Genomic DNA, 24,011 nt, shown 5'->3' with positions numbered 1-24,011 from the left:
CTCAAACTCAAACAACCAACATTTTGAACAAAAAATATATTGACTAGAGTATAGATTATAAAAGGAAAATAAATAATCTAAAATAGATAAAATAAAACTTTATTTATCATATTATGCCCCAGCCAGGCCTTCTAATCTGTTTTTTTCAGAAAGAATGCTGATTATGAGTTTAATTTAGGCCTACAGTGTTGCACTCTAGTCTTCTCACTGCCATAGGCCGCAGACAGGAAATGTGTGTGCGTGTTTGTGTGTGGGTGCCTGTGCGTGCGTGTGTGTGTGTGTGTGTGTGTGTGTGTGTGTGTGTGTGTGTGTGTGTGTGTGTGTGTGTGTGTGTGTGTGTGTGTGTGTGTGTGTGTGTGTGTGTGTGTGTTGGGGGGTGGAGGGGGCCTTGACCCATTTCTGCCCCAGGGCCCTTCGTAAAGTTCTCTCCCACCACCACTCTCAAGTGATTCCCGTTAACTCATGGCTTAAAGTAAGCGATTCTAAAGATTTGCACAGTTGGGATAGACTTTCAAGGGACCAAAATACCAAGGTGTGCGTTATCGAATGCGGTGGACCGGGCTGGTCCACACTGCCAGGGCCGATTTTTTGTCCCAGTCCACCCCTGGCTGAATCCTACGTTTTTTAAAGCCGTAAATAAACAAAAGCCGTTCTCTTCTAGATAAACAACAACAACCATCTATGACTCAGTACTCTAGTATGTCTGGCTGATGTATTTAATAATCTGACAGATCCTTACCTTGGCTCAATAGACTGATTTCCGACTCCAAACCTAGCAGGTTGTTCCATCGACCAGTCGCTCTACAAGGAGACACAGCTGAGCCCAGGGGGGTCTGCTGCCTGCTGCTGGACTCTTCTAGATAATTTTAGATTCAAATGTTTTTTTGTTACATTGTAGAGATACAATAAAAGTATAGTCGTATTAAACACTGGATATAATGGATTCATGAGCTGGAAACGTCCTTCTCGCTGTGTGTTCATATGTAAATAGGTTCTACTCTCCCCTCCATGGAGCGGTCTAGAAGAGGAAGGTTCTCAGGCGCCAGCTGGCCTAATGAAGTGTTCCATGTAGAGGCTGGGATGCAGACCCAGCCCTACACTCCCTGACTTTAGTTTACATCCCAACATGACCTCTGGCTCATCAACCTGCGACTGGGCTGCTAGATGGTAAAGTGTTGAGGGGTTCCTCCGATATATACGGTATAGTGGAGAAGTAATGATAGCTCTCACCCACGAGGGATTCTCTGCTGACCAAGGTTCAATATCTGTTTGTTTGTTTGAAACCTTAGGGGGGTCTAGTTCTACTTTCACTAGATCCGACGAGTGAGGAGGGAACATTCAGATAAGATATCTGAAGACGTTCTTTGGCCCGGTTTGAAAATTCATTGTGGGTAAAAGGATGAAGATGGAAGTGTTTCAGATTTGCATCAGTTTACCTTATATCCTGAATATGAGGAGAATTTATAAATTAATTTAAAAAGAGATGAGAGTGTATTTGTTGGTTCTGAGACCAGCGCAAGAATATCATCTTCATATTGACCTTTTGAATACCTGGTATATTGTGATCTTACAGAGGGTAACAGCCTAGAAAGGCTGATGACGGATCTCCCTGTGTGCTAGAGCTGCTTCAAAGAGATCATACCATTGTGAGCCAATGGGTTGCTACATATGCGGGATCTAAGGATGGTTGACTGTTGCATCTTGTGTATCTGAAAGATTCTTACCTTGGTAAAAATATTTTCAGTCTTTTCTTGAAATCGACACTGATCCTCTTGCCAGAGCTGGGTCCAGGGAGTCTGCTCTCTCCTGCTGCTTTGGGCTTCAACAGAAAAGACACAGACCTTTACTCAGACTATTGATGGTGTCATGATGTTTCACTACTGAGCTCTGAGATGGACGAAAGTCACAGAGAGTGACAGATCCTCTTCTTACCTCTCAGCTTTGATGTGCCATATTCCCCAGACAGAGTACATATTGTTTCTCTGGTCATTCAGCGTTCGGTTATTCCCTGCTTTTATAAAACCTTCTTATTACCGGTCATTGCTGTTCATTGCTGCTCTCAGTCTCAACGAGGGGAAAGATGTGGAGACGCTGCCCAGTGTTTACTACAAACCACTGGTAACTTTATCACTCACACAGAATTCTGCAGGGGAACCAGAAGACAGATACGCTCACTATGAGGAAATCATCCTCTGAGGTTTTCTGTCTTGTTGAACCAGTCTGACTGATGACCTTAAACTGACTTCCTCATGATGTTGAGATCACAACCACATCCCCAGATCCTGCCCTCTTCCTCACTCGCAATGACAATAATGACAATAATAATACAATTATAATGATTGTTATTATAACAATAATGATTCTAACAATACTTATATTACAATAATAATCATTAAAATAACAATATTAATTATATAATAATAATAACTGTAATAATAAGATATCACATTTTTAAAACACAATAATAAAATCGTAATGATAATCATAATAGTCCAAGTGCTATTATAACAATACAAACGATAAATACAATTTGTATGCCAATAAACTTTATAAACTAACCAACAAAATTTACGAGAGAAGCGTAAATCATCCAAAGATTAACAAGCAGTCCAAATTCAAATCATGTATGTTTTCTTAAATGTAACTCAACCTATGAATTATAATATGACAGAGCGTGTTGACTACAGTACCTTGTCTTCTCCCTGCTGTGATGAAGAGCTCAATACCAAACCGTCCAACACCAACAAGGAAAGGATGATGTTGTGAACCAACCAGTTGGTCCAGTTCCCCTCCAAGTTTAAACTCCTGTCAGACTAACCTCTTATAGGCTGCTGTTCCATAACTTCACTCAGTGATGAAGAATAACCACTTTATTAAAATATGAACGATGGACAGAGCTGTGACGTCTAGAAGCTCAGATAAATACAAAGAGACACTTGATGGTTCAAACAGCAGGAAGAGACACTCATTTCAAATACTTTACCATACATTAATGAACCTCCTTCATTTACATTAGTGAATGCAGTTATTAACTAACATTTAACTAATGGTATAGTAACTATTAATTAACAATAGTAAATGATGTGATGACCATTTTATCATACACTATCAGCATGAGGTACTAAATACACATGGTTCACATGTGTATTCAGTTAATATGGACACTATTAGTAAACATGAACACCATTATTAAATTATACTATTCATTTCTACTGTTAATGCTTATGATTGCATTAACTAATGTTAATTAATGGTTAATTAATGTACCTTATTGTAAAGTTTTCCCATGATTTCCATGAAAACTGCATTAACTGATGTTTTTTAATGGTTAATTAATGTACCTTATTGTAAAGTGTTCAAATGATTTCCATGAAGAGAAAATTGTAGATATGTAGAGAAAAGAAACACATGACCTAGAGAAGGCCTCTCCTGTGTTGCAAGTGATCAGTACAATCTCACAAAGATCAAATCTTCACCACACATTTTCTTCCTCATACCAAGCCTGTGGCGGCCGCGCCTCCATTCATAACCTCACTCTGTTGAAGCTCAAGCACAACGAGACGTTAGCTGACCTTAACTTTAATGTGTTTTCATTGGACAAGCATTTTAAACACAGAAGGTTAAAACAGTACAGGTTTATATTGACTTTGATCTCAGCTTCTTCACTGTTTCTGCGCTATATTAAGAGTAAGAAAGGAAAAAGACTTGACAGAAAAGAAGAGAAATGTAATAAATAAGTGATGATGTTGAATTATCATATACGGTCTGCTTTTGTAGGGGTGAACTTCTACTGATTACATTATTACCGGATGTATAAAACAATGTAAAAAAGATTCGATAAGGGTAGCAGGTCCATGTTGTCCACTCAAATTATTATGTGCTGCTGGTCTGTATCTTACGGGTGGACTCCGTTTCTCTCTGAAGATGTCTCTCATGGTGTCCATGCAGTCGGTTGTTAGGCCGGTTCCAGCAGCAGCTACTTCCTGGTGAAGCCTTCTCCTGACTGGCTGCCAAACTCATTTACATAACACATATCTTCTCTCATTAGGAACGGTTTTGTTGGCATCAAGAGGTGCCCAAAACACACCCTCTTGTGATGTCAGTCTCCTAACTCCTACAAGACGTTTTGTAGGTGTTTAGAGACGGTGACATCACAAGAGGAGTGTCATTGTAGGATGTTTTTTTGTTTTTTTTAACATATTTATGCTCAAGTTTTGTTTTGTCTGTATTAAGAACAAGCCTGAGGTCCACTAGACAGTCCTGCAGGGTGTTAAACGAGCTATGTAGGTTCTGAATAGATTGGTGCACAGAATCCGAAATGCAATACAGCACTGTGTCATCAGCGTACAGATGGGCGGAACAGTTTGGTAGCGATGAAACAATGTTATTGACATAAATTGTGAATAGAACCATTTTTAACTGTTAAAAACTCATGTAGCGTGGTAGTGAAGAAAAGTGAATGTCATGCTCATGGTACTGCCAACCTAAAGGTTACACAGCTGTCTGTCCATTCTTTCAGAGAATAGAGGATATTACAGCCACGTCATACTGTAGTCAACATTGACCACAGGTTACTGCAAGCAGGGCCGTCACTAGGGGGGTGCGAGGCCCTTTACAGACACGTCGCTAGGAGTTGATAACATAGGCCAACCTCCTCCAATTTCCCAGGACAAGGCTCCGAACTGCTCCGCCTTCTGCTCAGCTGCAGCCAGTCTGTGGAATAATAATAATAATAATAATAATAATAATAATAATAATACATTTAATTTAGAGGCGCCTTTCAAGACACCCAATGTCACCTTACAGAGCATATAGTCATCATTCAAAACTATGTAAAACAGACTAGGAATAGAAGAAAAACAGAGGTTAAACATGAAGAGTAATAATAATTAATAACACTCAAAGACGCCTACAGTGAAGGGGGGACCTCACTAACCACCACCAATATGTAGCACCCACTTGGGTGATGCACGGCAGCCAATCGGTGCCAGAACGCTCACTACACACCAGCTTGAGGTGGAGAGTTAGGGATGAGGTGGAGAGTGAGGGAAAAGAACATTCAAACACTATCGACCATATGTAAACACTATCGATCACATTTAAACAATATCGACCACATGTAAACACTATCGCCCACATTTAAACACTGTGGACCACATGTAAACCCTATCGACCACATTTAAACACTATCGCCCACATTTAAACACTATCGCCCACATTTAAACACTGTGGACCACATGTAAACCCTATCGACTCTCTCCCTGAGAATGCTCTCCCTGACCATCTAAGGGCCCCACAGACTGTGGATTCTTTTAAAAAAGGCCTGAAAACCCATCGTTGTGAAAAGCCTCTGGCTAAACTGCTATTTTAAAAGTTATATTTTTCTCTGTTTTTCTTTTTATGCTAGTTTTAAAGTATTTTATGTTGTTTTTATCCTTTTACATGTGCATTGTAGCACTTTGAGGTCATTGAGTTGATGTAAAGTGCGTTATAAAGTAAATGTATTGGAATTTCTTTTTAAATCGGTATCTTAAACATGCAATTTTAACGTAGTTTGAGAAGGACAGATCAATGTTCTTATATCTGATTCACGTGAACAAAGTGCAGGGCTTCAGTGGAGGGTTGACGCATGTGAACGCAGTATATGCTCTTCCATTACTGAATAGGATTTAAATACCTGAAAACGGCACGCACCATCTTTATGCACCAAAAAGAAACGCAACATTCTCGTGTCTTGTTGTCACATTACAATGTCTGTGTAATAAAATGAAATACAGCTTACTTTATTCTCCAAACATTTTGGATAAAGAACAGTCCTAGTATAGACATGAATCTGCAGCACTCTATTGACCAGACGCGAGGCCAAATCAATCAATTCGAATGCAGGAATTAGGTTTAAGAATGTAATCGATAATTAATGTTAATAAGAAACGCTGTAGCTTTGTTTTCATGTCATGAGATTAATGTCGAGAGAGTAACGTGAGTTTTATCCGTCTTCTCTTCCTACTTTGACCCTTTCTCCTCAATAAAACGCCATCATTGGATGAACACGTCAAACACACTCCAGAGCAGGGTTCACGCTGTGGGTTCACTGGCTCTGCCGCATTACGTATCGATGCGTAGAGAGCTATCGGGTGGTTGTATCGGAGAGGTTTTAGTCGTAGCCCTCCGTATGGCCCAGTACCCTGGTGGTATAATATGGGACCTTTAAACCAGTATTCCTTTGTAAGGCGCAGTGCCCTGGTGGTATAATATGGGACCTTTAAACCAGTATTCCTTCGTATGGTGCAGTACCCTGGTGGTAGCGCTCGGCAGGGCCCTGCAGAGACCTTTTGAGTGGCAGGGGCTCTGATTCAAAAAAGGGCACATGGAACAAGATTTGTTAACAATAAGTTTCATCTTTATTTTTAATAATGAATTACCGTTGTTCAAACAAAATGTATTGTGTAATCATTTATACAATCTTACATAGTAGTATCCATACTACATCCCGACAGACAATGGGAAATTTTACATAACACTTAATCCACAATTTTAACTACATTTACAACTAAAAATGAAACATGGGGTTTACCTAAGACTCTATTCACATGAATATAAAATGCAACCGTTGCAACCAAAATGTAATTTACATACAGTATTAATACTATAGAAAGGGCTATATCAAAAAATATATAGAAAACATAATACTAAATCCACAAAACTGTACACCTTAGAATAAATATGTAGCCTTACATCAGACTACATTCACACAAATATTATCAATCCAAAATGCAACAATCTGACATACTATGTGATCGAAATAAAAAATGTGTGCTAGCAATTACAGCAATCAGAATGAGAAAATGTCCTTTATTTGTAATGATTTTTGGTGAATATGTTAAACTATTTATTGCCTACTGATTCGCTATAATGCAAAATATCAGCAAAGAATCACCTGTAGTAAATGACAGCTGTTATCTACAGCCCACCATTAGCAACTACTACAGCAATCAGAATGAGAAAATGTATTTTTATTGAATTTTGGTGAATATTTTAAAAGCATTAATTGCATCCTCTTTCACTATAATGCGATATATCAGCAAAGTGTTACCTGTAGTAAGTAGCAGCTCACCATTGGCAAGTACTACAGCAATCAGAATAAGAAAATGTATTTGTATTTATTTGTAGGGATTTCTTTCCAGAAACAAATCCATGGTAAAGTCTAACGCACCAGTCTGGGGGGTGTAACTTGTAGACGGTCCCTAAAATAGATAGCAGCCGGAACACAGATTAAATAGCTGTTCTCGCAGAGATATCGATGGCAAAAACTAATGTCATTGTGATTTTTGTCGATAAGGTGTCCAAAGCTGTCCTCAACATACTACACCCGTAACATAGTGAAATTGTGTAGATGAATCTGACTGCGGGGTAAGACAAAACCGAATATCCGGCGAAAATCAAACTTGCTGCTAACTTTTACCCGCTACAAAATGAGATAAATGTTTGTTTATTTTTCCACATCAGCTAAATGGTTTTGGAAACAGTCTGCAGTGATCTTACCCTGCTTTTTACCGTCTCTTAAAACAACAACAATACGAAGCGCATCTTGCAGGCAGGCAAATGTGAAAGGTCACGTTGATAGCCTATGACGTCACCTACCGGCAGCGCAGGTAGACGAGGCTTCCAACTTTACTTCTATATTATTACTTTTAGAATTCTTTTATTCTCGAATAATTGATTCACACATTCAATTTTTTAAAAGTTCATGTGTAATTTTACGAATAATTGATATTTTAATTGGCCACTCAAAAGGGCACTTTGGACGTTCAGAGGCAAAGGGGCAGGTGCCTCCCCCACGTGCCTGGCGCTCGGGTTCAGAGGCGTGCTAACAGAGCGGTGACGTCAGTCACTGAACACCAAGCTGGAGTCTGGGATGTGACCCCATGAGGGATGGGGAAAGAAGGGTTCGAGGACCAGGAGGAGGACCAGACCAGGAGGAGGACCGGACCAGGAGGAGGACCAGACCAGGAGGACTAGACCAGGAGGAGGACTAGACCAGGAAGACTAGACCAGGAGGAGGACCAGACCAGGAGGAAGACCAGACCAGGAGGAGGACCAGACCAGGAGGAGGACCAGACCAGGAGGAAGACCAGACCAGGAGGAGGACCAGACCAGGAGGAGGACCAAGAGGAGGAACCGACCAGGAAAAGGACCAGACCAGGAGGGGGACGAGACCAGGAGGAGGACCAGGAGGAGGACTAGACCAGGAGGAGGACTAGACCAGGAGGAGGACTAGATCAGGAGGAGGACTAGACCAGGAGGAGGACCAGACCAGGAGGAGGATTAGACCAGGAGGAGGACCAGACCAGGAGGAGGACCAGACCAGGAGGAGGACTGGACCAGGAGGTGGACTGGACCAGGAGGAGGACCAGACCAGGAAGAGGACTAGACCAGGAGGAAGACTAGACCAGGAGGAGGACCAGACCAGGAGGAGGACCAGGAGGAGGACCAGACCAGGAGGACGAGGAAAGCGTGGATCCTGTGTGTGTGTGTGTGTGTGTGTGTGTGTGTGTGTGTGTGTGTGTGTGTGTGTGTGTGTGTGTGTGTGTGTGTGTGTGTGTGTCTCACTACAACAGACTCAGAGAGAATGAGGTACCAGAAGTCGAACACCCAAACCCAGGGAGGAGGTCCTCCTGGGTGAAGGTGGACTGGAAGGTGTGGATGTGTGTCAGTGTGTCTGAGGACCCTCCTCCACCTGGGGACACTCTGTAGAAGGACAGAGTGCCAGCAGGCCGGTCCAGATACACTCCTACTCTGTTAGAGCCAGCGGGGGGGAGACGTTTGTCTGTTTTTATATTGTTGTGCCAGGCAAAGTAATGATCATCATAACAATGAAGACTCCAGGACTTGTTGTTCCCTCCAATCAGGCTTTCATTAACCTCTCCTCTCCTTGTGATTCCTCTGTATGTCACTCCAGTATAAACACCTCCTTCCCACTCTACCTCCCAGTAACAGCGACCAGTCAGACCCTCTCTACACAACACCTGGAGCCAGCGGCCAGATCTCTCTGGGTGTCTCGGATACGACCGCCGCTCTTTAACCTCCGTCACCTTTCTGTTGTCCTCAGACAGACAGAGTCATTCGTGGAATGTGTTTGGGTCCAGTGTGAGTTCACAGGCATCTGAGGGGAGAACAAGACACCATTACCATCGTTCAGTGATGAACGCTCTTTTACAGATATCCTCCACTAATGCTCGGTGAATGAAATAAGCCGAGAGAGACTTAGAAGACGTGCGGTCGGTTCAGAGAGTAACTGGCACACACATACACACACACAAGGCACTGCACACACACACACACACACACACACACACACACACACACACACACACACACACACACACACACACACACACACACACACACACACACACACAGTCCCCCAGTTGCTGTTAAGAACTCATTCCCATGTGGGATCATTCTTGGTTATACTTTCATTCAGACACTTGTGTAGCGTTGATGGTTGGTGATGCATTTTCAATTTATTTAGTTAAAGGGGTGGTTTGGAATTTTGGACATAGGGCCTGATTCCCAAGTTAGCCTTGGTCTTCTTTATCATTGGAGACAGTTTTCAACACATTTCATTCAGTCCTTCTAGTTGCAGAGTTCGCTCGTGCTAGGCTAGCAACGGGCAATACTAGCCTGCTAATAAAACAGTCTTACCCACTTCACAGTACACCCGAGGTAAATCAATTAATTAAAAAAGCAATAATTAAATAAATTCATTATTTTCAACAACACACTTTGTCTAGAGCCTACATGTTATTTGGTACCATCGCCGTTCATCTGATGGTGCCGTAACAAGGGGAATATAATATAAATTAATAAATTAATCACTGAAGAATAATGTAAAGTGTAAAAGGCAGTTTTGTTTACTATAGAGCCAACAATATCTTGAAGAGGCCCACACCTAATATATGAAATGTCTTTGCGTGATGGCTGGTTTAAGCAGCCTCACCTGGCCACTCTGGACTCTGGGGCTGTGTGAGGCTGCACACCTGTTGTATATTGAGTAATCAGTGTGCACAGGATAAAACAGCCATCAATGCACATACTCAGGGAAAGATCTCCTGCATGGCAACATGGAGCACCAGGCCAGTGGGGTATTCCACGAACGGAGGTTTAAAAAACACAGAGACAATGCTGAACTCTAAGTTGATTGACCCTGCGCCAACTAAACCAGAGCTGTCGGAGTGTCGGTTCCACCGCACAGGTTATGCATTAGTTCAATCAACACGGGGTTGGTTAACACAGGATTGTGCGTGTCCACGGCAAACCTATAGAGACGTGATGTATGGATCATGGAAACCCTGATCGAAATGGTGAAACGGGCCACTCATTTCAATGAAATGGAACTCCAGGTTCTCCTGGAGAGCTATGACGATGTGAAGGACATTACCACAAGGAAAGGGAACACTAAAGCATCTGCAACCCGGAGAACCAAAGCCCGGCAGCGGATCGCTGACCTCGTAAATGCGTTAGTTAAAAGCATGATCCTTAATATTTGAGCCATGAATCTATTAATATCCCAGTTAAGCATTCTTAACGTTCCTACCACACAACCCTTATCTTCTAAAAAATATGTACTCCGATGGCTCCCAAGCGGTCAGCGAATTAAGTAAAAATGAAGTATAAAAACATACAAACTGGTATTTTCCCACCATCGTATTGGTATATTTTGTCAGTCCAGCATTTAAATTGTCATACCATATTTGTCACTCCTGCATTTAAATAAGCTAAAAAGGCCGACAGTCGGCAGACTGGATCCTGCTCTCAAATTGTCTTGACCCCGGTGGAGGAGCTGGCAATAGACATAAATTCAGGGCGCCCTGGCATAGAGGGGGTAACTGGAGGTACCTCCTCAGAGAGTCAGGGGCCATGTGAGGGTACCCCACTGGTTGAATGTAGGTTTGTCTGTTTTTCTTGTATTTTAGATTTTGTTTGTCTTCGAAGTAACACATGCAAACCGTGTGCGTGCCACAGCGCAAATGACCTACACCTACAAAGCTCTCCACAACCTAGCCCCCAGTTACCTCTGCGACCTCCTCCAAGAATACACTCCCTCCCGCTCCCTCCGCTCAACCTCTGCTGGACTACTATGTATCCCCACATCACAACTCACTACAATGGGTGCCCGGTCATTCAGCTGTTCAGCACCCAGGCTCTGGAACTCCCTCCCCCCACACATAAAACAGTCAGACACCATTACAAGCTTCAAGTCACAACTCAAAACTCACCTGTTCAAACTCGCACACAACGTCTAACTGATCACTGTTCTGATTGTTTGTTTGTTTTGTTTTGTCTTGTTTTTGTTTTATTTTTATTTATTTTTTTATGTTTATTTATTTATTTGTTTATTTATTTTTTTATTTTTTTTAATTTTTTCCACAATGTCTTTTATTTATGATGACTATATGCTCTGTAAGGTGACCTTGGGTGTCTTGAAAGGCGCCTCTAAATTAAATGTATTATTATTATTATTAAATGTTCCAAATGTTTTTTTTTGGTAACTGGGTAGAAAACCTAAAAGTGACAATTCATCAACTTCACCGATCAAAATGGATTAGGGCTTGTAATGGAGCCGCCGGCTACGTTCGAACATTCTCCAGTGGATGTAATCCGTTAGGACTATTTTATACTTTCTGTTGTAAGCGCCTCTCGGCATAGTACCCAATAGCCAATATTATATATAGTAGCCAATATTGCTCTTTGTATCATAGGAGGCCGATGAAAATCTTGGTCCGGTTGTGGATGGGTCATTTGAAAGGAATGAGATGTGCTCAGCATCTCCAACATTATAGATAAAACTAACATTTGCAAAAAACAGAGGGCTACGCAAATAGTCCCGTGTGAACTGAGGCCAGGTCCTCGGTTGGTAGTGTTGGCTATGTAAGGCTGGAGAATGCTATTTAAATATATTAATGATTTGCGCGAGAATCTATATCTCTCCAGCAAAAAGTCATCCGGATATGCCAAGATGTCGAGCCGTGGTCTAATTTATCGCTCCCGGTGGATTGCATGAATAAATTGCGCTCCGATATCAACAGGCCTCTCATCAAAAGGGCATGCCATTGTGAACACATGAAATCTGCGGTGAACGTGGGTTGAAATACCCAAAACCGGGTTATGTTCCAAACTTAACCTGCGCAAAACCTGCTCCAACCAGATTTGATTCAGAGCATATGTAGTTACTAACATACCGTGTTCATTTTTGAACGGAGAACCTAGGGTTACCGCAAACCCCGGGTTAACTTACCCGGTTATGTGATAAATCCGGCTTTGTGGAATACCCCACTGGTATCACTATAAAACTTACTCTAAACCGGCTGTAATACCACCACCCCGTGTCCTTGTCTAGAGGAGCCCACTAGAAGTCACCTAGCTGGACTGTAGCATCGTCTTTGCTACAGTCTCAAACAAATACGTCTCTTAAATTGATTATTGAGGGCCCTATCTTGCTCCCAGCGCTCTCTACACCGACGCATGTATCGTTGCTAGTTTGCACCCTGAAAGCTGATTTTCCCGCGCGGCAAAATCGCGCCATTACACTTGCACCGTGAGAGTCATGTCGGCCAAAGCAGAGGCGAGTTCTGGCGCAAATGATACATGGGGCTATTTTACAGATCGAAAAAGCAATTAGCACTGACCGAAAAATTCCTAGTCTAAATGCACTAGCGGATAGCGCAGTTGTTGTTGGTATTTTGACGTACCATGGCAGGTCAGAAGTGCAACATAAGCTTACACAGCAGTAGGCTATACACAGCACAAACATGCAAACAATTAGCCTAATTGAAATATTATGATGATGATTTGGATTCTGGAAACCATTTGTTTCCATAGGGGCTGTAGTAGGCTATGCCATGCGTTAATAATCTTACTACTATAATAGCAGGCCTGTCGCACCAGTTACTCAAGTTGGTCAGTGAGCATGTGGCAAGCAGCCTATAGCTCATACACACACAGCACGGGCGAACGCAAGCACATACACACGCATACCCACGCACAAACACACATGCAAGCGCTGAAGCAGACGTTTCAAGACAAAGGCAGCGCAGGACACCGCACACACACACTCACACAAATGAACCCAGCCAGTACATGAACTGTTTACCCTCCAGGCAGGAGGTTGTGTTGCAACCGGGCAAGGACAACTAGGCTGAGGAACACCTTCTACCTGGATGCTAGGAACCTACTGCTGCACTTGTAGTTATTAATACGCTTCAACCTTCTTTTAATGCCTTCTTTTAATATATATTTTTGTATCTTAGTATGTCTTTATTTATGTTAATAGTTTATTTTAAGTTAAACAAATTCTAGGGTTTTAGGTAACACACTGAGACCTGAGTACTGTGTTTCGTTTTTCATGTTAAATGACAATTAAAGCATCATTGAAACCTTGAATTCTTGAAGCGGCCTGAAGCTCACACACACAGCACGCGCGAATGCACACATACACCGCACGCACGCACGGAAATACACACTGCATAAATACACGCACACTCACACACACGCGCGCGCTGATGCAGATGTTTCATATGGCAAGCCGAGTGTGCCACAATTCGACTTCAATTAAACGCGTTCTGAAACGCCAGCACGCGTGCCCAGAACGCGTTCCGGCGTTTCAGCGCGCGCGCCCAGCGTTTCAGCGCGCGCGCCAAGAACGCGTTCTGGCATTTCAGCGCGCGCGCCAAGAACGCGTTCCTATGGCAAGCCGAGTGTGCCACAATTCGGCTTCAATTAAACGCGTTCTGAAACGCCAGCACGCGTGCCCAGAACGCGTTTTGGTTTTCCAGAACGCGTTCCGGCGTTTCAGCGCGCGCGCCCAGAACGCGTTCCGGCGTTTCAGCGCGCGCGCCCAGCGTTTCAGCGCGCGCGCCCAGAACGCCTTCTGGCATTTCAGCGCGCGCGCCAAGAACGCGTTCCGGCATTTCTGCGCGCGCGCTCAGAACGCATATAAGCATATAAACAGCACGCGTGCTGTTAATATGCTAATGCGCTCCTCCCCTCAATTTTCTCAGACAATAGATTTGAGCCGTTTTCACCCAATCATATGCTAGGGCAAACACACAGACAACATCAGTCGAGACCAGAGCTCTTCTTTCGCAAATCAGTTTCTCTCACTCCTAATCAGGAGATTGTCGGCAGGTGCTGGTTGGACCGGGACCGCAGTGTATAGAGCCTGCCCAGACAGGCTTCTCCCTCCTCCCGGCATTTGATTTCTGCTGTTTGTTTGTAACACATGGACTGATGTTCACTTAATAACAATATAGTAATAACATACTAACTAACTAATATAAATATATGATTAATATATTCCTCACCATGACCTGACGTGTAGACACTGTGAAAAAGAAATAGGAAAAAGGTGACCAAAACGTTTCACTAAATTAAAGGCTATGAGTGAGTTTGTAGGTGAGTTACAAATGTATCAAGAGTAGAGGCCAGTTTAATGTGAAAAGGGATGGTTAAATGGTAAATGTTGTGAATATTTTGGGGGCAATTTTGGCTGCAATATTTTCTGCATTTATATAGGCTATACACCAACTATTTATGTAATGTGACAGGAGCGGGATGGAAGTCTTCCTAAAGGGCTTGGTCTGTTGGGTACCAATACCTACCAGTTGGTTACCAATAGTATCAGTTGTAGTAGTATCTATCTCCTCACCTCCCTATATTATATATATATATATCTATAGTTTTTTCTATCTGTCTCATTCCAACTGATGAAGTGAATTATACCTCGTCTTATAGGCTACTACCACGTACAGGCTAAAACCTGCAACTGCATGTTAATACTTCAGACGGACTTATTTACTTCTAATGGAATTTTAACTCTAACTTCTGAACTCTTTTATTGTTTTTATTGTACTCAGAAGACGAATAAGCTGACTCATGTAATGCTGTAATAATTAAATGTAATAAACGATACGCTATAAATAAAAGTATTTTTTAATTATGTTATCATAGTTGCCACGGCACTTACCATACACAATGTTCGGTCAAGTAGCTTAGATAGTGTATAGTCAAAGTGTATGTACTTGTAGTGTTCACCACCTCCACATTAACCACCTAATTTGAAACATCTTAACATCTTTCGACTTTAAGAACGACACAACAGAAAAGATTCGCGAAAGAAGAGCTCTGGTCTCGACTGATGTTGTCTGTGTGTTTGCCCTAGCATATGATTAGGTGAAAACGGCTCAAATCTATTGGCTGAGAAAATTGAGGGGAGGAGTGCATTAGCATATTAACAGCACGCGTGCTGTTAATATGCTAATATGCGCTCTGAGCGCGCGCGCAGAAATGCCGGAACGCGTTCTTGGCGCGCGCGCTGAAATGCCAGAAGGCGTTCTGGGCGCGCGCGCTGAAACGCTGGGCGCGCGCGCTGAAACGCCGGAACGCGTTCTGGGCGCGCGCGCTGAAACGCCGGAACGCGTTCTGGAAAACCAAAACGCGTTCTGGGCACGCGTGCTGGCGTTTCAGAACGCGTTTAATTGAAGTCGAATTGTGGCACACTCGGCTTGCCATACGTTCCCGCATATCTGCGCGCGCGCTCAGAACGCATATTAGCATATTAACAGCACGCGTGCTGTTAATATGCTAATGCACTCCTCCCCTCAATTTTCTCAGCCAATAGATTTGAGCCGTTTTCACCCAATCATATGCTAGGGCAAACACACAGACAACATCAGTCGAGACCAGAGCTCTTCTTTCGCGAATCTTTTCTGTTGTGTCGTTCTTAAAGTCGAAAGATGTTAAGATGTTTCAAATTAGGTGGTTAATGTGGAGGTGGTGAACACTACAAGTACATACACTTTGACTATACACTATCTAAGCTACTTGACCGAACATTGTGTATGGTAAGTGCCGTGGCAAATATGATAACATAATTAAAAAATACTTTTATTTATAGCGTATCGTTTATTACATTTATTTATTACAGCATTACATGAGTCAGCTTATTCGTCTTCTGAGTACAATAAAAACAATAAAAGAGTTCAGAAGTTAGAGTTAAAATTCCATTAGAAGTAAATAAGTCCGTCTGAAGTATTAACATGCAGTTGCAGGTTTTAGCCTGTACGTGTTAGTAGCCTATAAGACGAGGTATAATTCACTTCATCAGTTGGAATGAGACAGATAGAAAAAACTATATATATATATATATATATATATATATATATATATATATATATATATATATATATATATATAATATAGGGAGGTGAGGAGATAGATACTACAACAACCGATACTATTGGTAACCAACTGGTAGGTATTGGTACCCAACAGACCAAGCCCTTTAGGAAGACTTCCATCCCGCTCCTGTCACATTACATAAATAGTTGGTGTATAGCCTATATAAATGCAGAAAATATTGCAGCCAAAATTGCCCCCTCTCTTTCCCCCAAGCCTGCAGATAGAGCTGTCCGGATGGGCAGGTTCTGAATCAAAGGAAGGCCTAATTCGGCAGACTTTAAAGCCTCTTGCTGAGCATGCTGCTCTCTGGCTCTGCTTGCTGCTCCGGCCTGTTGTTACACAGGGCTGGCTGCAGCTTTTTTCTCCTTTACTGGTTTTTGACCTGTATAACAGTGTGGTCTTCTCTGTCAGTTGTACCTGTTTGGCCACATGCTGCTCTGGGTGTAGTAGTACCAGATAGGTTAAATGTAGAGAAAGAATTTCCACAACGGCTTAATAAAGTACACTATTATTGTATTTTTTCTATTACATTTTATATATTCTATATATATATATCGTTTTTTCTATCTGTCTCATTCCAACTGATGAAGTGAATTATACCTCGTCTTATAGGCTACTACCACGTACAGGCTAAAACCTGCAACTGCATGTTAATACTTCAGACGGACTTATTTACTTCTAATGGAATTTTAACTCTAACTTCTGAACTCTTTTATTGTTTTTATTGTACTCAGAAGACGAATAAGCTGACTCATGTAATGCTGTAATAAATAAATTTAATAAACATTACGCTATAAATAAAAGTATTTTTTAATTATGTTATCATAGTTGCCACGGCACTTACCATACACAATGTTCGGTCAAGTAGCTTAGATAGTGTATAGTCAAAGTGTATGTACTTGTAGTGTTCACCACCTCCACATTAACCACCTAATTTGAAACATCTTAACATCTTTCGACTTTAAGAACGACACAACAGAAAAGATTCGCGAAAGAAGAGCTCTGGTCTCGACTGATGTTGTCTGCGTGTTTGCCCTAGCATATGATTAGGTGAAAACGGCTCAAATCTATTGGCTGAGAAAATTGAGGGGAGGAGCGCATTAGCATATTAACAGCACGCGTGCTGTTAATATGCTAATATGCGTTTTGAGCGCGCGCGCAGAAATGCCGGAACGCGTTCTTGGCGCGCGCGCTGAAATGCCAGAACGCGTTCTGGGCGCGCGCGCTGAAACGCTGGGCGCGCGCGCTGAAACGCCGGAACGCGTTCTGGGCACGCGTGCTGGCGTTTCAGAACACGTTTAATTGAAGTCGAATTGTGGCACACTCGGCTTGCCATACGTTCCGGCATTTCTGCGCGCGCGCTCAGAACGCATATTAGCATATTAACAGCACGCGTTCTGTTAATATGCTAATGCACTCCTCCCCTCAATTTTCTCAGCCAATAGATTTGAGCCGTTTTCACCCAATCATATGCTAGGGCAAACACACAGACAACATCAGTCGAGACCAGGGCCCCGTTTCCCGAAAGCGTCGTTAGCCTAAGTGGATCGTGAAGTGCGTCGAAAGGGCATCGTAGAGTTTTCACCGCGTTTCCCGAAAGCATCGTGGGGAACGAACGTCTTGAAAACGCTCGTAGCTAACGAGTACTCCAGGGGTGCTCGTAGGTACTCGTAGGACGCTAAGAGCATCGTCAGCTATAGCCTCAGTGGCGACACCATCGGACATTCCGTCTATTGGATGCGTTTTATTAAAACGCATTGCGCCTTTATGTTCTTAGTTTGGTAATTAATAAAGATTATTAATTAATTTATTAATAAAGATGTTAAAATGGCCAAAATAAAACGGGACAGTCCAGAAAATGTTTGCGCAGGCAGGGCACTCAAAATGTGTGAGAGAAAGTGGGGGGATTTGTGCAGACTGACATAGGCTACTCATAAAACGTAGCATAAAATAATGTAAAAAATTAAATTAAATTAAAAAAATTAAAAATAAAGAAATAAAATAAATTATAAAAAAACAAGCAAAGGAGCAGGCAAAAGGCTGGGATATGGTGGGGATTGGTCACGTTGACGGGAATGTTTAGTGACGTGGGAGGGTGGAGGGGGTTAAAAAAAAGTCTCAATCACTCTTCGACGCGCATGAAAACCAGCCGCGTAGTTATGAGGGAGGCCATCCTCACACCGATCTTCCTCGTCGTCATCGTCCTCAGCGTCCTCCGGTTCAAGCAATGCCACCCCAGCCTTAGCTGCAATGTTGTGCAACATAGCCGTCACACATATCACGGCGCATGACTTGGCCGGCGAAAACTGGAGCCCTCCGCCTGACTTGTGAAGGCATCTAAAGCGCAACTTCCGCCTCCCGATCGTGCGCTCAACGATGCACCGGGCCAGACGGTGGGCTTCGTTGTATTCCCCATCAATACATACCTTACCCTATTTCCGGAGGGGCTTTTATAGCCAATCAAATTATCAATCAAGGAAACCCTTATGCGGAATCAGATTAAGTCGGCTCTCTTTGCTGCGCAAAGCATGTTTCAGAAATCAGCCCATTAAAATAAATGTAGTTGTCACACAAGCTATTTTTAATTTTTTGTCATATGGAATTATTTCAGGGGGGAAAATGCCGTGAAACGCACAGTGCATTCAGGATTAAGACTGATATATGTCGGTTTAAGCCTAATCAATTGTGTTTTAATGTCTTTAGCATTCATATAATTGCAGTCTATTTTTTTCGTAGGCTACTCTGCTGTTGTCCTTGATGGGGATATATTTTAACCCTTTTTAACACAATTTTCCTGCGACATTCCTGCGTCTCCCCCTCCTACGGAGCCCATTTCAGCACCGTGTCAGTAGACAGTTACAATCCTACGACGTCGTGAGTGCAGCGAATGCGCGTTCACGTTAAGAGGAGTTTCGGGAAACGCTCCAAAGAAATTATCGATGGATCGCAAGATCCATCGGGAGAATGATCGTACGAGCGAAGATCCATCGTTTACGGGAAACGGGGCCCAGAGCTCTTCTTTCGCGAATCAGTTTCTCTCACTCCTAATCAGGAGATTGTCGGCAGGTGCTCCTCCCGGCATTTGATTTCTGCTGTTTGTTTGTAACACATGGACTGATGTTCACTTAATAACAATATAGTAATAACATACTAACTAACTAATATAAATATATGATTAATATATTCCTCACCATGACCTGACGTGTAGACACTGTGAAAAAGAAATAGGAAAAAGGTGACCAAAACGTTTCACTAAATTAAAGGCTATGAGTGAGTTTGTAGGTGAGTTACAAATGTATCAAGAGTAGAAGCCAGTTTAATGTGAAAAGGGATGGTTAAATGGTAAATGTTGTGAATATTTTGGGGGCAATTTTGGCTGCAATATTTTCTGCATTTATATAGGCTATACACCAACTATTTATGTAATGTGACAGGAGCGGGATGGAAGTCTTCCTAAAGGGCTTGGTCTGTTGGGTACCAATACCTACCAGTTGGTTACCAATAGTATCAGTTGTAGTAGTATCTTTCTCCTCACCTCCCTATATTATATATAGATATATATATGTAGTTTTTTCTATCTGTCTCATTCCAACTGATGAAGTGAATTATACCTCGTCTTATAGGTTACTACCACGTACAGGCTAAAACCTGCAACTGCATGTTAATACTTCAGACGGACTTATTTACTTCTAATGGAATTTTAACTCTAACTTCTGAACTCTTTTATTGTTTTTATTGTACTCAGAAGACGAATAAGCTGACTCATGTAATGCTGTAATAAATAAATGTAATAAACGATACGCTATAAATAAAAGTATTTTTTAATTATGTTATCATAGTTGCCACGGCACTTACCATACACAATGTTCGGTCAAGTAGCTTAGATAGTGTATAGTCAAAGTGTATGTACTTGTAGTGTTCACCACCTCCACATTAACCACCTAATTTGAAACATCTTAACATCTTTCGACTTTAAGAACGACACAACAGAAAAGATTCGCGAAAGAAGAGCTCTGGTCTCGACTGATGTTGTCTGTGTGTTTGCCCTAGCATATGATTAGGTGAAAACGGCTCAAATCTATTGGCTGAGAAAATTGAGGGGAGGAGCGCATTAGCATATTAACAGCACGCGTGCTGTTAATATGCTAATATGCGTTCTGAGCGCGCGCGCAGAAATGCCGGAACGCGTTCTTGGCGCGCGCGCTGAAATGCCAGAACGCGTTCTGGGCGCGCGCGCTGAAACGCCGGAACGCGTTCTGGGCGCGCGCGCTAAAACGCCGGAACGCGTTCTGGAAAACCAAAACGCGTTCTGAGCACGCGTGCTGGCGTTTCAGAACGCGTTTAATTGTAGTCGAATTGTGGCACACTCGGCTTGCCATAGTTTCAAGACAAGGCAGCGCAGGACACTGCATACACACACACCGCATACACACACATGCACACACGCACGCACACATACGAGCGTTGAAAGACAACGGCAAGATCGATCCCGCTTCCTGCAATGTCTTGCGATAATGATATCCACCCCCCTCTCCCTTCCGTCTGTTTTAACGGCGTCGCCGTCGACCAACTATACCAGGTAAGACGTTCTGTCTATAGACTCTAGAAATTGCGATAAAAGAAGTGAAGAGACAATTACTCACGTCGACAGCAGTTCGTTCATTTTGTCATATAAAAAACGTTAAATTCAAACATCGCGCTGACCGGCATAGCAACACACAAGTCACGTGATCTTAAAGAGACAGTGGCCCTATAACGCAGAACGAAAACGATAGTTATGTTATTATAACTCTAGTTCTATGATTGTAGGCGTAGCCGTCTAGGCTTCGCCTTATGGGCTTGTCCCGTGCGCGCACTTGCGCGCACTGAAAATTTCAACTATGCACCAATCAGCGTGGGCACCGCCCACATTTCCCACGGTATCGTGTCTATGTAAGGCAGTGTATACCGTCGCTCATCCTCCACGCTATTCTTTCGGCATTTGGAGGGTACAGCAGGTGGGAAACTAGACGGTTACGCCTACAATCATAGAACTAGAGTTATAATAACATAACTATCATTCTATTTCATGTAGGCTACGCCGTCTAGGCTTCGCCTTATGGGCTAAGGTGAAGCTGCGAGCAGAGCCCGATCAATGTACTCCTGCTGGACCCCAGTCAAAACGACTTAAGTCACCAGAGCACATTAAGACTCAAAAAGCCAAGGATGTGGTAAACACAACAGCTTAATAAAAAACGAATTCCTCCTAGATCAAGCAAGGCAATGATCAAGAGAGAAAAAAGTGAGTCTGTAAAGACTCCGGCTTTAATCCGTGCTTTAAGGAACCCATGAAAAGGAAAAGAAAAACCAGAGCAATACGGTTTCCATTAGGTCCGCTACCACCGGGGGCGGTGCTACGGAATCCGGCTCTCCAATAAGGGGTCTCTCTCGGCCGTTTCTTATTTGAAAGAAACGGCGGGAGTGCCATTAATGCAAACAAAAGCACCTGACAATTGGCGGGCCAATAGAAAACAACCCTAGCCTGTTTTTCATTTGAAAAACGGTGGGAGAGTAAGACAGGTAGTCAAATCCAACTCGCCAGCCGGCGAGAAGAAATCCAACCACGCCACTTTAAAGAACATGTCTATATTCTTAAGCCGTAAAAGGGGTCCCGGACTCCAGCACGGAGTTCCCGTGTGAACCCCTGGACATGTCTAACATGTAAAAACTGACAAAGGGGCCGGGGGAAGACCAAGACGCAGCCGCGCAGATGTCTTCCACCGAAACGCCCTTGAGTAGAGCCGTTGAAGCGGCCACGCTCCGTGTGGAGTGAGCTTTAACGCCCAACGGTGGCGCCAAGCCCTACCGAGAGTAGGCTAGGCAAACACCCTCACATATCCAGCGATAAAACCGCTGCTTAGAGAGAGCGCTGCCCCTGCTAGCATCGTTATAACACACAAACAACTGTTGTGTGAAGCGGAACGCGGCCGAGCGATTCACGTACATAGCCAATGCCCGCACCGGGCACAGGAGATGCAATGTTCTTCGGGAGGAACGCAGGATTAGGTCTGAGCAACGCAAAGGAGCTGTCCTGGTTTAGCAACAAGCAACTCGGGCTGACAAACAGAGCGGTTAGCTCACTGGCCCGCTTGGTAGAAACCAAGGCCAACAAGAGCGCCGTCTTAAAGGATAGGGCATCCAAAGGGGCCTGAGAAAGAGGCTTGAAAGGATCCCTGGACAATCCGCGCCACACGATGGGGAGATCCCAGCGTGGTGTAAGCACGCGTGAAACAGGCCTAACCCGTCTAGCCCCACGCAAGAATCTCTTGACCAGTGGATGGCTGAAGATCAGTCCACCATCACAGCCTGCATGGCCAGCCGAAACGGCTGCCGCATAGACCTTGATAGTGGTGAAGGCCAAACCTTTCTCCAATAAGTTTTGCAGAAACGAAAGCACGCTTCCCACCTCGCATTGAGATGGGACAGCGTGGTTCCTGTCACACCAATTAGAGAAGGCACACCACTTCACCGCATAGAGGGAAGAATAGAAGGCGCACGAGCACTCTGAATAGTGTTGATAACTGTCTCAGGCAAACCTTTGCCCTGCAGGATCAACCTCTCAGGAGCCAAACCAACAGCCGTCCCGAGACATCGGGCGGGTGGTGCACCGTCCCGTGGGCCTGTGAAAGCGCATCCGGCCTGAACAGTACCGGCCACGGCGCCGACCGCGAGAGCGCACCAGCTCTGGAAACCACAGAGCTGAGCGGTTCTCCGGGGCCACTATTATCAGGGACAATCTCTCCCGTCTGACCCATTCCAGAAAGAGGAAGGATCAGCTGGAGCGGGGGAAACGCATACAAGAGAGCCCGCGGCCAAGGTGTGTGTGCCAACGCATCTACCCCCAACGGGGGAAGATCCCGAGGGCTGAGGGAGAACCACCACCTGCAGTGCGTGTTCTCCCTGGACGCGAAGAGGTCCACCTGCGCCGTCCCGAACCTCTGCCAGACCAGTCTGACAATGTCGGGATGTAACCGCCACTTGTCTCGGCGGGGACCGCCGCAAGACATGAGGTCCGCCCCAAAGTTCTGGGCGCCCGCGATATGCAGGGCTCTCAGACTGAGGAGATACTGATGAGCCCAAAGCCAGAGCTCGACCGCCTTTCGGTGGAGAGCAGGGGAGCGGACTCCCCCCTGTCTGTTGATGTACGCCGCCGCCGACACGCTGTCTGTCCTGATCAGAACGTGGCGGCCGCGCACCAGGTGAAAGAAATGCAACAGCACTTTCCTCACAGCGGCGAGCTCTAACACATTTGTGTGTGCTGCAGGGGGCGTGCGCCACTCGCCTCCGACCGAGTGAGAGAGGCACGTTCCTCCCCAACCCGTCAACGAGGTGTCTGTGGAGACCACTACGTAGGACGCCACCCTGCCCAGGGGAAGACCCCTGAGAAGGGCGGGGGGTTTTTCCCAATATTCCAGGTCTGGCGACACCGAACGGGGAATGAGGAGCACCCTGAGCTTGTGCCGCCTGGGGTCCAACCGGCGGCGAGCAAACCACCGCTGGAGTCTGCGCATAAAAAGCAGACCCAGGGGGACCACAGGGTGGGCAGCTGCCATCAGCCCTAACAGCGTATGGTGGACAGTGCGGTCACGTTTCTGCGAAGGCGAAAACGGGAGAGCGCCGACAGGATGGTGTCTCGCAGAGGAGGCGAAAGCATCGCAGTCATGGTGGCTCAGTTTAGGCAAAGCCCCAAGTAGACTGTCTGCCGGCTGGGGAGTGGGGAGCTCTTTTCCCAG

General features: G+C 44.1%; 1 protein-coding gene and 1 pseudogene across 2 annotated transcripts in view; one reads left to right on the top strand and one right to left on the bottom strand.

Annotated features, from left to right (window-relative positions):
- Positions 1-24,011, top strand: part of LOC115559454 (neoverrucotoxin subunit beta) — a 544,561-nt gene that overhangs the window by 301,360 nt on the left and 219,190 nt on the right. The window lies entirely within an intron of this gene.
- LOC115559436 (uncharacterized) overlaps positions 8,541-24,011 on the bottom strand; it is a 52,113-nt pseudogene continuing 36,642 nt past the window's right edge.

The sequence above is a fragment of the Gadus morhua genome, chromosome 15 (assembly GCF_902167405.1).
Source record: "Gadus morhua chromosome 15, gadMor3.0, whole genome shotgun sequence".
Lineage (NCBI taxonomy): Eukaryota > Metazoa > Chordata > Actinopteri > Gadiformes > Gadidae > Gadus > Gadus morhua.
Note: the sequence above shows the minus strand (reverse complement) of the source record. Positions and strands in the feature narration are given on the sequence as shown.